This window comes from Montipora foliosa, chromosome 5 (assembly GCF_036669935.1).
Source record: "Montipora foliosa isolate CH-2021 chromosome 5, ASM3666993v2, whole genome shotgun sequence".
NCBI classification, from domain to species: domain Eukaryota; kingdom Metazoa; phylum Cnidaria; class Anthozoa; order Scleractinia; family Acroporidae; genus Montipora; species Montipora foliosa.
In genome coordinates, this window is record NC_090873.1 from 10,821,662 (window position 1) to 10,834,161 (window position 12,500).

General features: G+C 39.8%; 1 protein-coding gene across 1 annotated transcript in view; it reads right to left on the reverse strand.

Moving 5' to 3' along the window:
- Nucleotides 1–12,500, reverse strand: part of LOC138003621 (adhesion G protein-coupled receptor E1-like) — a 55,070-nt gene that overhangs the window by 31,130 nt on the left and 11,440 nt on the right. The gene's annotated exons all lie outside the window — the stretch shown is intronic.

The window sequence follows — 12,500 nt, forward strand, 5'->3', positions numbered from 1 at the left end:
ACATACTCTGTAAAATTAATTACAGAAAGATGTCCAAATATATTTTAAAATGGGCAGTGTCCTAAAAAAGTTAAACCCGTTTAAAAGATAGCGTCACATGCAGGGAGTTTAGGGACTCGTCTAACAGTAGCTTGATATGTTGAAATGCCGTTACATAGACATAACATAGACCTAGGAGTTCCATAGACGTAGTATTGGAGTTGTAGGGTTAGGTTGGGCTCCTGATAATGTTGAGGAAAGAGGGAGTACTGCCTAACTTTAACTTTAATGAGTTTCCGGTAGAAAAAAAAATAGATGAATAACTACAGATTTACTAAATATGTTAACCAGGGTCATAGCTAGAAAAAAATTATGACTGACGCAATGTCCATGGTTAAACTATCTTCATAGATATTTTAGGTGTTTATGGTGAGTACATTTTACAGACAGCAACGGAATCACGGTTTAAAAAATGGCTGAGCTAGGCAAGTGCCTCGGTTTACCTCATACTGGCTTCGGCCTTGTTATTTTTTTTGTAAGCAAGTTTTAAGATATGATTTGAATTGCAAGGGCAAGTACGATACAAGACAGACTTTTTCCTCTAAAATGAAACATTTAAGAACAATTCGTGTTGCCTAGTCGTGTCAAATATGAAATGTGTCACAACTACGAAAGCACTTTGTTATTCCACATCATATGCGGGAGGAGGGTGCAAAGCGAGCGCTTGTGATGAGCAATATGTTTGGATGGTTTCTTTAATATTCTAGTTCCCAGGGTACACCTATTTTTACTCCAAAACGGCAATTCCTTCGGTCAGCACTGAACAAAAAATACTTCTAACCACTTCAGAAAGAAGTGCAGTTGAAGTGAGTCGAGACCACTGCTGATCTCGAAAAAGACTGGATCGAGCATCTATTGTTTCATGCGAATCAGAACAAAATATCAAAAGTGAGAGGAAAGCAATGTTGTAAAAACCACTGTCAAAGTTTTTGCCTCTTTATATCGAAGGAGGTTACGCTTTTACCCATAAGTTAACTGTGTATACGAAGCTTTAGCGAAAAATTGGCCAAGAGCGGAGGGGTTGGCGCAGTGGTAAGATCTCTGCCCTCCAACCCTAAGGTCCCGGGTTCCATTTCCGGTTCTTCCGAGAGTGGAATATTTGGTGACCTTCCTTCCCGCTAAAGTTCACTCAGCTTTCCATCCTTCCGAGGTCGGTAAAATGAGTACCAGCATGCATGGACTGCTTAGAAGCGGCTGCTATTTTGCGCCTGTATATGCTTCCAGTCCGCTGGGGGTAAATTGATCATTGTAAAGCGCCTTTGAGACGTTTGTGATAAAGGCGCTATATAAATGCACCACTTAACTTTTTTACTTTACAAGATGCACTGCTGGAGTGAAAACAATGGGTTGTTCGATCGATCCAGTCTCTTTTAGAGATCAGTAGACTTGACTGCTTATAGGAGCCCGCAGTTCGCCGACAAGCCGGCGGTTATAGAAAGAGTTCTGGCTGACTTGAGGCCCTACTGAAATGTTTTTTGGGTGCTCTGCTAAGGATGTAATGGTTAAGTAATTTGAGAGAATTTTGCATCCAGCCAAGAATGGTTTTCTTTTTATTTTGAAAACTGTTTTTTTTTAAGAGATAAAGGATTCTGAAATATCCATAGTATTTTCAAACAAGACGATGTCAAAAAATCAATGCTTAGCTATATTCTGTATTTGGAGGTGCCATATAAAAAAAAATAATTAAATTTAAAGACCGCCGGAAATTTAGCTTTTTCTCAAACCGGAAGTCAGTTCGTTTACGCATGCGCAGTTGATCTGACAGTTCGTGCGGTGATTTTTGCTGGCTTTTTTTTTTTCTTTTGCATCATGTAGCAGCCAAACTGTGATACGTATGTATGGGAAAGTGACAGGGTTTTCTGGTCTGCTCACGATATGATGACGTCAGTCACCGGAAGTAACATTTCACTTCTTTAGCAACGCGCGCAAAATTCTTCTGTGGTCCTTTAAGTTTCCTAATAGCAAATAACCTAATCTCGTCCCCAGAGCTCTTCTTCTGACTGAGGGAGAGAAGAGCTCTGGGGAAACCTGAAACAAACTGTTTTCACATTGCTTCTCGTGAAGAGCAATCAAAAGCGTCTATCATTGGTGCATTCATGTTAGCACAAGAAGTTAGCAAGCGCTGTAAGGTTCAAATAGCCAATTTTTGGCTATAAGAATCCTACGGCGCATGTGCTCCTACATAGAGTTTCCCAGAGCCTTGAGTCAATCCGAGGCTCTGGTGACGAGAATGCCAATAACCAACGTACTTTTGTGCTTTACTGATCAAAGAAGAAAAAACACCTCCACCTCATCTTCTTCAAAGGTTGAAGCTCCAGCAAGAAGACTTAACCTGTTCTGAACCCCTTTTGGGGCAATGTAGTTGTCACCAAAATTTGAGGATGAAGTGGCCGAAATCCTATCAATTAGGAGGTCATTTTCTCCAAACGTAGGGCCGACATGTCCAACGTTATGTATCGCTTTGGAAGGATCTTTTACATTGCTTTTGAAGGGCGGCAGTCCTTCGGCGTTTCGAAGCGAGAAAATAAACGCTTTCTCTGTGGCACCGAATTTCCCATTACCATTTCCTAGCGATTCTGAAAGAAGGAAAAATCATTCATTGTATTTCAAAATTGATCAAAGAGAAATGGCGTATTTAAACGAAAAATGATAGGGCGATAATATATTCACTTTAGTCGCTTATAAACACTTTGAGTCCCAACTGTGATAATTATGTAAACTCTCCTCACAATTTCAAACACTGTCCGGTGAACAAGTATTGAGAATGAACATCATTATCAGTTGAGGGATATTATTTTGAGATAACACCATATTCCTTTGCCTAGAATCAAACTGACCTATTTTCAGACCGATTTCAACTGTAACACGATTGGCTTAATAAATCGAGAAGGGCTTTGTTGATGGGCTTATCGCCTAATGATGAAGAAGAAGAAGCTTCTTCTAAAAAACACACCTAATTCAAGACTTTATTGAACAAACCATACCCTATTTCAAACCAAAATGTTCAAAATCGATACCCTATTTCAGACCAAGACGGATAAAAACCACACACTTTGGGGTCGCACATACCTATGTAGCCCATATAAGGGAGTACCCGCCAGGTGGGGGGAGGGGGGGAGGTACTTGTTGTAACTTGTATTTCTGACCAAAGCAAAGAAGATCACGATAAGGGGACACGTCATGATTTTTAGTAGATGCCCTTGCATATTACTTAATGAATTGGGCATGAAGGGTATTTTCAGCTATGGTCTCGAAAATACCGGTGCAGTACTGCATATACTTGACCTGCAAAAAGAATGAAGCGCACATGTTTGTCTACCATTTATTACAATAGTCTCTTCACATCCACCCCCTTTCCCCCCTTTGTGAATTTATTACCAACGTACATAATGACAAGCCCCTTGATAAATCAATTTTTGGAGCACCGGCACCGGTACCGCAGAGGTCATGGATTCAAAACCCTTTTAAATTTGAATTTTTTTAGCGTTTTCTTTCATTCCTGTTATTCGCACCGAAGGCGCGCGTGCAGCAGCATTGGTAACAAAATATGGTAACCCATCTGGGCGAGAAAATTTGGTTTTGGTACCGTAAGTTTCGAAAAAAGTTACAAATTTGCACAGAAAATTTATCTGATATGTTGTTGCTCTTCTGGCAGTGAATAACTTTGATGTTTAGAAGCGACAAAATCCTTTCAAATCGCGTATATGCAATAAAACAATTGCAAGAAAATTATCGCAGTAACGTAAAACCGTGATTTAAAGATAGCTGAACGTTGAATACCTACCCCAAGGGATATCTGTGAATCCTCCAAACACGAAATCGTTTTTCTTGACAATTGTAACCGTGTTGCTTTTTCCATCAAAATTACTGTGAAACTTGTAATCAGAAGTTCCGTGGGTCGAGCTTCTGTAACAGAGTTCCCACCGGGAGTCATCTCCAATGACAGGCGACAGAAACATTGCAAGATGGCGAAGATAAAATCCATCACTGGATAATATCACTGAATTCATCATAACTGGCAGGTAAATTGAAAAGAAAAGAAAGTGAGATGAGTAAATAGTTGCAAGGAGATATTACAGCGTCGTGTTTCAAAAAGCGTGGCATTCCCCAGTCAATAGAGAGGATAAGTGGAGGGAACACATTCACCATACACGGGATACTTGCAATGATAATTTTTTTCAATAAAACTTTAACTGTGCTATCCTTCCAATCCTTTGCTCTTTCACTGGAAACGGTGAATTTATGTGCGTAAAGGTCCGTAAACGACGTTGTTGTATGTCTAACCTGTTGAAAGGACGTCCTCAAAGTCAGTTTTTACGTCTTCTTATACTTAATCCGAGAATACAAGACTGGATTAGTTTAAAAATAGTTAGAAAAAAGGACAAATAACAGCCAAAGCACAACAACTCATGTTTGAATCGCCGTTCGCTGGCAACCCAGTTTTGGAGCCAAAGTTTGTTGACAAAAACGTTGCCACAAAATCCTTTAAACGGTTTTCTGGCCCTTTAATTGCGAATTGTTATAATAAAGTAAAGTGTATTATAACAATTGACGTGACGTCCGATAGTACAATTTTTTCCGCTCGCTGAATTTTCATTGGTCAATTCAAATTTCAGTAGCTCTCGCCGTATGCACGGCACCGTGTATGGAAACCGTGGCATTCCCCCAATCTTTAGAGAGAATGAGTGGAGAGAAAACATTCGCCATACATAGGACTCTTCCAATGATAATTTCTTTCAATATAAATTCAGCTCGTGGTCATGATGCGCGGTTATTTTAAGGACGACACCTGACTGGTCATTGATGGCTGCGCGACCAGAGCTCCCACGGTCATGTCCAGTGACAGAGTGAGATGATACGAGATTAGTAAAAGTAAAAGATGTTAAACGAGCCAAGTGGCCCATCAGAGCCGGAGCTTATCCCCGTTTGTGTGGCATGAAGAGACTAGGAGTATTTTTTACTCCCCCCTAGATGGGAGGCCAGTTCATCGCAGGGTTACCCCCAGCATTTCGCCGGTACCCATTTATACACCTGGGTGGAGAGAGGCACCGTGAGAGTAAAGTGTCTTGCCTAAGAACACAACACAATGTCCCGGGCCAAGGACCCGAACCCGGACCCGCTCGATCCGGAGTCGAGAGATTAGACCACTCCAAAAGTAACTTTCACATTATGGCGCGAAGCTTAAAATAGATTGAAAAAAAAAACTGGATAAAAAAAGGGAGCATGGAGATGTGTTCTCTCTCTTCATCATCTCTTGGTCCTTGCTATTACTGGATTAGTTTTGATGAGAAAAATTCCGGTCAGGTTTGCATGAGGGCCGATATTGAATTCCAAGGTTTATTACAACCATTTCCATGCATACGGAACCCGCGCCCGCAGTGCGCGCGGCAGTCAAAACCGTGCTATCCTGTCAATCATTTGCCCTTTCACCGGTAACAGTGCATTTCGGTTGTGCGTAAATGGCATTGCTGTCGATCTACCTCGTCGAAAGGATGCGACCAAAGTCTTTATTCGCGAGGTTAACAAAAATAAATACATTATCAATACGGTTTTGCCGTCTTCTTACACTTGATTCCAAAATATCAGCCTGAATTCGTCTTAGAATAGTTAGAAAAAACACAAATAACAGCCAAAGCACAACAGCTTACGTTCGAATTCTGCTCGCGGACAACTCATGTTTGTTGACAAAAAAATTGCCATTAAATGGTTTTCTGGCCCTTTATTAATAGCGCTCACGTGAATTTTAAATGGAGTATCGGGAAAGAAAAATTGCCAAGTTGATATTTGTTTCGTGTAAATGTACGTTTTTAAGTAGCGAAAATTTGTATAAGCACTACAAAACTTTTATTGACCATTGCTCGAAGGAACACCGTTTATAAGCTGCAAGGAAGTCACTGATGAATTTTGCACAAAAACCTCGGCCCCTAACACGGGAAAGCCAGACTTGGAAAGTTTTTCAGCGAAGGCTCACTAAGGAAGAGCTTCTAGAGCTTGCCCTCCTGCAGGTCGCCAGAAGTGCAAACAAGCTGATTCATGTCCGAAAAGAGCAAGATCTAGAATAGACTAGAAGGGGCAGTCAAAATTGTGTTTCTTGTATTGTGCGAAAATTCATTCAAAACTTTTCCCTCACTCCCAAATAAGAACTTGCTGTGTCTTGCAATTCTACAGTGAATTACTATGAGGCCAATATGAGAATCAACATCAAAGAGGCACACCCAGGGATTTTGGGGAAGAAGAGAACATGGCTAATTTGAACTGGGGAACAGAGTAACAATATCAAAATATTTTAGGGAAGGGAAGAAAACCAATTTAAATTTTAGGGATCAAAAAGCTGGGAACAAGTTTGAAAGTAATTTGGGGAACAACCTGGAAACACAAGCAAATATTTAATGGGAACAAGGACCCCTCCCCACAGGAAGGCCTCATCAAATGTTCAGCCTCTTTCATCCAACAGCTCAAACAAGCAATTCCAACAATTTTTGAATGACCAACACGAAAAGAAGACTCTCTTAGAGAAATAAATTACTTATAATAACACTTTAGCATGCGAAACAATGGTACATACATACATATACATATTTATTAATCCTTCGAGTGAGGGACACTATACAGGATGCTAAAAGGTCAAACGGGTCCGACGGGAGTAAATTAAAGGCTACATAAGAGCCTGACATGGTCAGATGCTTACGAGCACCCTCATGCCCATGTTTGTAAAAAAGCACTATGAAGTATTCCTTGTGGCTGGTTTAGGCATTGTTTCATCTTTCAACATTGGGCAAAACCAAATCAACTCCATTCTCAGAGGGCACTGGGGAAAGAAGCTAATCTTTACAGAATAAGATTATTGAAGGAACACTTTTGAACGCCAACCTTAAGCCTTTTAAAACAAGCGCAAACAATATTAATAGTCTTTAAATTCACAAAATGTGAAACAGCATATTTTAGTCTCATATTCAATTAGATTTGGCTGCAATGTATTCCTTAAAACCATGCAGAACTGTTTACCATAGAATGTGGAACATTTCCTGCCTATCTAAATATGCCACAAAAGGGCTCCAAAAAGGAACCAGTTAAGTTTTTAGATAAAGATAGTGTCGCTATGGAGGTCTGAGACAATACCTAAAAATTAAATAATTTGATGTGATCAAGACATTGAATGAGCAAGAAATAAACAAACTGCAGCAAATGTATGTTAGGTTCACAAAGTGGGAATGAAAAAAAATATTCCTCAACTGATGTTTCAAAATGCATTTAAATTAATTTTCTATCAACAATTCAAGGACTGACTTTTCACTGGTATTGATTTATGTTTCCATGATAAGTTTGAAAGTGAATCTGGCAACCACAGTGCCCTATAAAATGGGAAACAGCTTTAACAAACCCTTTAAACTAATATTTTACAAGGGAAACCATTGTTGATGCCCTGCAAAGAACAAAGAATAAATAAAAAGAAGAATTGGTCTGGTCTGAGCAGAAATTATTGCACCTTCACTCTCAGGTGTGAGTGGATCGTTCATCCGCTGCGAATGTCGCACTTTAGCTGCAACAACGTACTTTCCGGAAATGATCTTTCCACCTACCGAAGCCACAAACCCTGACACAACTTGATTATAAGCTTCTAGACTCCTATAATTCTTGAACTGGTCGTTCGTGTAGTAGCTTGTCTGAAGAACTAGGTAACCAAATAAATCGGAGTGTTCGATTGGTGGCAAACATTCCGGATTGAACTCCTCATATGGGATAATGAAAGGGTCAATACTCACAACCGAAATTTTCTTTAGGTATCGCAGCTTTACATGGCTTTCCAAGGCCGTGGCATACTCTGAAAGCACAGGAATCTTCCTGCTAAACTTCTTTATTTCTTCTTCCTCAATTTTCGGGGATAAATCCATACTAAATCCGCAAAACAGCTCAAAAAACGCGAGAACTACGCAGAAAAGGCTTACATTTCCATACAATTTCACACTTCGAGGGGCACAAATATGTCGAACGTCCATATTTGGAAAGTACTGTGACGTCACGTGAAAACCGAGAATAGAAAGAGGAAGGGAAAGGTCCTGGAGACGAGGTTCGCAAAAACCTTGGCTCGGTTGTTCAAAAGCCGATTAACGCAAAAATCCCAGATTACAATTAACCAGGGAGTTCATTTCTCTTCTCCAAAATGCTGTTCAACGCTGTTATTCGGCAAAACTTTACATTAGTGTCATGGAGTTAGAAACTTCGCAGAATTTTCCGGAGTATGCTAATTTTATTCTACATACCAGAACTTTTTAGAGTCATACTGGTCAGTCAACATTAGTCAGCGATACCAAAAATAGATATGTTGTAATGTACAAAAATAGAGTTGATTTAGAAACTTCTAGAAAAGGAAAGAAAAACTGTATTCACCGCCTTAGTTCAAACGGTAGTAGTGGTTGTTCTGGAATTGTGTCCTGTAAAAGAAAAAGAAGACGAGTGATAGAAGAAGCCTTTTCCTGTACATGTGAGAATACTGAAGTTCAAGTTGTTGTAGACAAGTGGATATGTTGTGGTTTAATTTTGTTTTTGGGTTGAATTTTTTTTTAACCATTTCTTTTTTTTTCAAACCAGCTTAAATTTTTGTAACTACTGTGGTTTCAGTTTTAATCAGCTGTCTTAAAAATCGATTTTTCTTTTTGTGGGGGTGTAGTCAAAAAACAGGGAGTCCAAAAACAACAAGACATCTTTTCCTACCTTCTACTCACCTATCCCTCCCCGATCCTCTCCAGTACTTCTATCGTACCCCACCCTCCCTTCACAATGTTCCTTGCAGCTGTTTCCTACTTTCAATTTAAACCTAGTTTGAAATTAAAATGACCTAGGTTGAAATTAAGAGCTCCTGTCTGTAAAAATCAGACAAATTCTTAATTTCGGGGCAAGGGTCGAAAATTTTTTATGGTAGACAGGCTAGGGCATGATAAAAACTACTGGGTAGATTTTTGGCCAAAATATTCATTTATTTCAAAGAAATATGCAAATTACCAAATTCCTTTAAAGTCGCCATTTCACGCACCATTTCATTAAACCAGTTTGAGAGCCTCGCATGCAAAAACAAATTATTCTTCCGGCTTTAAAACAATGAAATATTTTTTTGTAATATTTAAATGTGTGCTGGGTCGATTTTAGGGAATGTTGCGTTGTCTTTTTGGGTGCAAAATAATTGAATTTCGAAGACATGTATTTCATTCACTTGAAAGTACTTCGTGAACATAATAAATTTTCACCATGTGCGAAACCTTCAAATGGATTAAGCTTCTGGTGGTTGAATTGCAGAAGAATGGTCTACAGATTCCTGTAAAAATTTATCTGGGCAAAGGATTGTGAGCGACGCGAGAGCTTTTCAAATGACGTTAAAAATGCAAATATTTGCCCTCCCCCGTCAAATTTCAATTTACGGGTTACACATATATTTTAGCACGCACCACATGCCTTGACCTATATTGAGTTGAATTAGACACAGAGATAATAATTTTGAAATGTTCTAACCTTATTTGCTGTAAGAGGCAGGTCCAAAAGCCGATTTAACGTGTTTCGCTCACCATTTGTCGCATTCAAAGCAGTATAGTTTCCTTCTTTTTACACAATGTCCGATCTACATCACTAATTTTTATCGTATTTAAATTTTCGAATACCATCTTTGATCTTGTTTCGGCGCTTATGATCACCACTGCATCTAACTCAACAACGCTAAGTTTGAACGATTGCTGTTTGACCTTGAATCCTTTGCAGTGCTTCGTTATTTGTTCGTCACGCAATGCTGTCATCGCATTTTAGGGGGTAGGGGTAGGGCAATTTCTATCCTGATACGTAACCACTTGGATCACACAATCTTGTTAATTAGGAAGAGAGTAAAGTAAAGGAATAAAAAGAATGACTAGTTTAACTTTGTCTCCTGAATTGTCATCTGTTGTCATCTCTTAAGCTACCCGCTACCTACATTGAGTAACACTCTAGGGCTAAACTCGTTCCTAGGTCTTTTCGCGCTGTGCAAAATTTCTTTGATTACTTTTTCCCAAACAGTTTGAATGAAATCCGAAAATTCACCCGAGTCTCTAAATTTCGCAGCTTCCACAAAACCAAACAATTCAAATACAAAACGAAGGCGTTTCATTTTTTTTCTTTTTAAAACTTGGCGGAATTTGTTTTCGAATACTTTTGCGGACAGTCGGAGCTTTTGCAAACTTTTTTGTTTTCTCAAATATGCCACGTTCGATATATCAATATTCTAACATGCTCCAAGGCTTTCGGGTCAAAATTGTAACTTTTTAAAGTTTCTTTTGTCTCTCAATTTTCGAAAGAGACTTGGACACAAAGAAAACAACACCAGAAAAAGACGTTTGTCCCGAAAGCCTCGGAGCCATGTCAGAATATTGTTATATCGAACGTGGCATATTGCTTTCCGCAACATGATCATACCGTTACCCCGGTACCATAAGCATCATCTTGCGCGCGCTTGTGCTCCCCTCCCGCTCCCACACGTGCTTTTTTGGCACGACAAATCTTTACAAACCCCTATCCCGGTTCGCGGTTTTTCTCCCGCGTCCGAAGCCACCCGATCTCCGCACGGAAACAAAATGTCGCAAAATTACTACCTCAAGCGTTTTGTGAGATTCCGCCATACCAATAAAGAACTGATGAAGGACAGCCATAAGAAAGAAAAAGGAGATATTGGACCAGACCAGGAAGAACTAGCGCGTGGTGGGACTACTTTGTGAATGAAGTGGTATTACCTGAACATTTATTTCACATATGCACAATTCCACGTCCAACTCGTTCTTATCGCTTTCGAACCTATTAGTTTGGACAAATGAAGCCAATGGGAAAATTAAACGCTAGTTTGGGCGAAAATAATTTGCTTTGTTTTCTTCGAGATCAAACCTTATTAGTATGGTCGGGACCTGAGTTACAGCTCTTTCTGGGGTCTTCGAGGCAAGTCCCTCACGTATTTAAAAACACAAAGGAGATTCTCTATTCCTGCGGTGATGATCGGGGTTTCTTCAAGGAAAACTTGCCCCTGCATAGTGGATGAGGTCTCTTGGCCCCAGCTCTCTATGTCGAAGATTGCGTTTCAAAGTGATTCGTTAAAACTGCAGCTACCAACTAATTTCGCCAGAAGATCTATGTAAGGCTTCTTTCGTTTAACGTTGATCGTTGAGATGTCAAGGTGATAAAAATTACATATGTCTTGGAGGATCTGCACATAAAACTTAGCGAGTTTAGAGCAAGCTGCGATTTCACAAATGTTATGCGTATCGTACATGATCGGATGCGCTGCAATGATATTTCTGCCATGACATCGTTACTCAATTCTTGTATGTTCTGTTCATGAATTTTATCCAGCTCTTCGGCGTGTTCATCTTCTTCGTTCCCAGATTCAGCAGCTTGGACAACTTTCTTTGAAACAAGGCGTGAGAAGAAACTTGCAACCTGCTGAGAAGTTAAATAACTCGAAGCATCAAATCTAGAAGAGCCATCTGCGTTTCTAACTTTTCTCATTGACTTGGAAACATTGGAGGGATCAGCTTTCTTTCCAGTCTGTTCGCCGATTTTGAATACTTCTGTCAGTTATTGTTTCTGGTTTTCATTCAGTCGGGTCTTTGAGTACTGGAGGATCTTAAAGCCCAGCCCATTGACAACTATGAACGGCAATCCGGTACCCTAGCTGTACCAGTATCCTCTACAGGATTATCAACAGTGGCAACACCCTGTTCTAGTTTTGATGCAAAGGACATCATTGCCTTATCGAGAAGCGTACACTACTATGCTTCACACTATCTATCACAGAATAGATACTGAGTAGCGTAGCAATTCAGAGAATTACGCGCTAGTAGATTTATACAACAACAAAAAAACGGATAAACATGCAATAAATTGTTTCAGTTATCCTAAGAGTGCTCAATACAAAATATGCAAAGCAAACTGCGAATATGAAAACAAATATTCATATTTGTTTTTGTTTTTGTTTTTTTTTTTTTTTTGTTATATTTTATACCCCTACCGGTATACGTACCCGCCAAAAAGGAAAGCATTGCGTGACGAGCAAATGATTGTGCTGCGGGCGCCGACACGCCTGGGAGCAATGGTCGCAGTCAAGTGTAATATGTTGGTCTAGCAGGTTTAGTACGTACAAAGCAAGCAACTATCTGCAAATCGCTTAGCAGTTGTTGACTTAGGTAGATGCAGTGGTGATCATATGCCCCGAAAGATGATCACAGATTATGGTATTCGACCACTGAATACGTGTGCAACGAACGTTGTGTACACAGAAGCAAACTTGGGCGCTTAAAATGCGACAGATGGTGAGAGAAACACGTTAAATCAGCCTTTGGACCTGCCTCTTACGGGAAATAAGGTTAAAACGTTTCGAAATTATCAGCTGTGTGTCTCTTTCAACTTAAGATGGGTCCATATATCTGGCGCGTGCTTAAATATATGTGTAATGC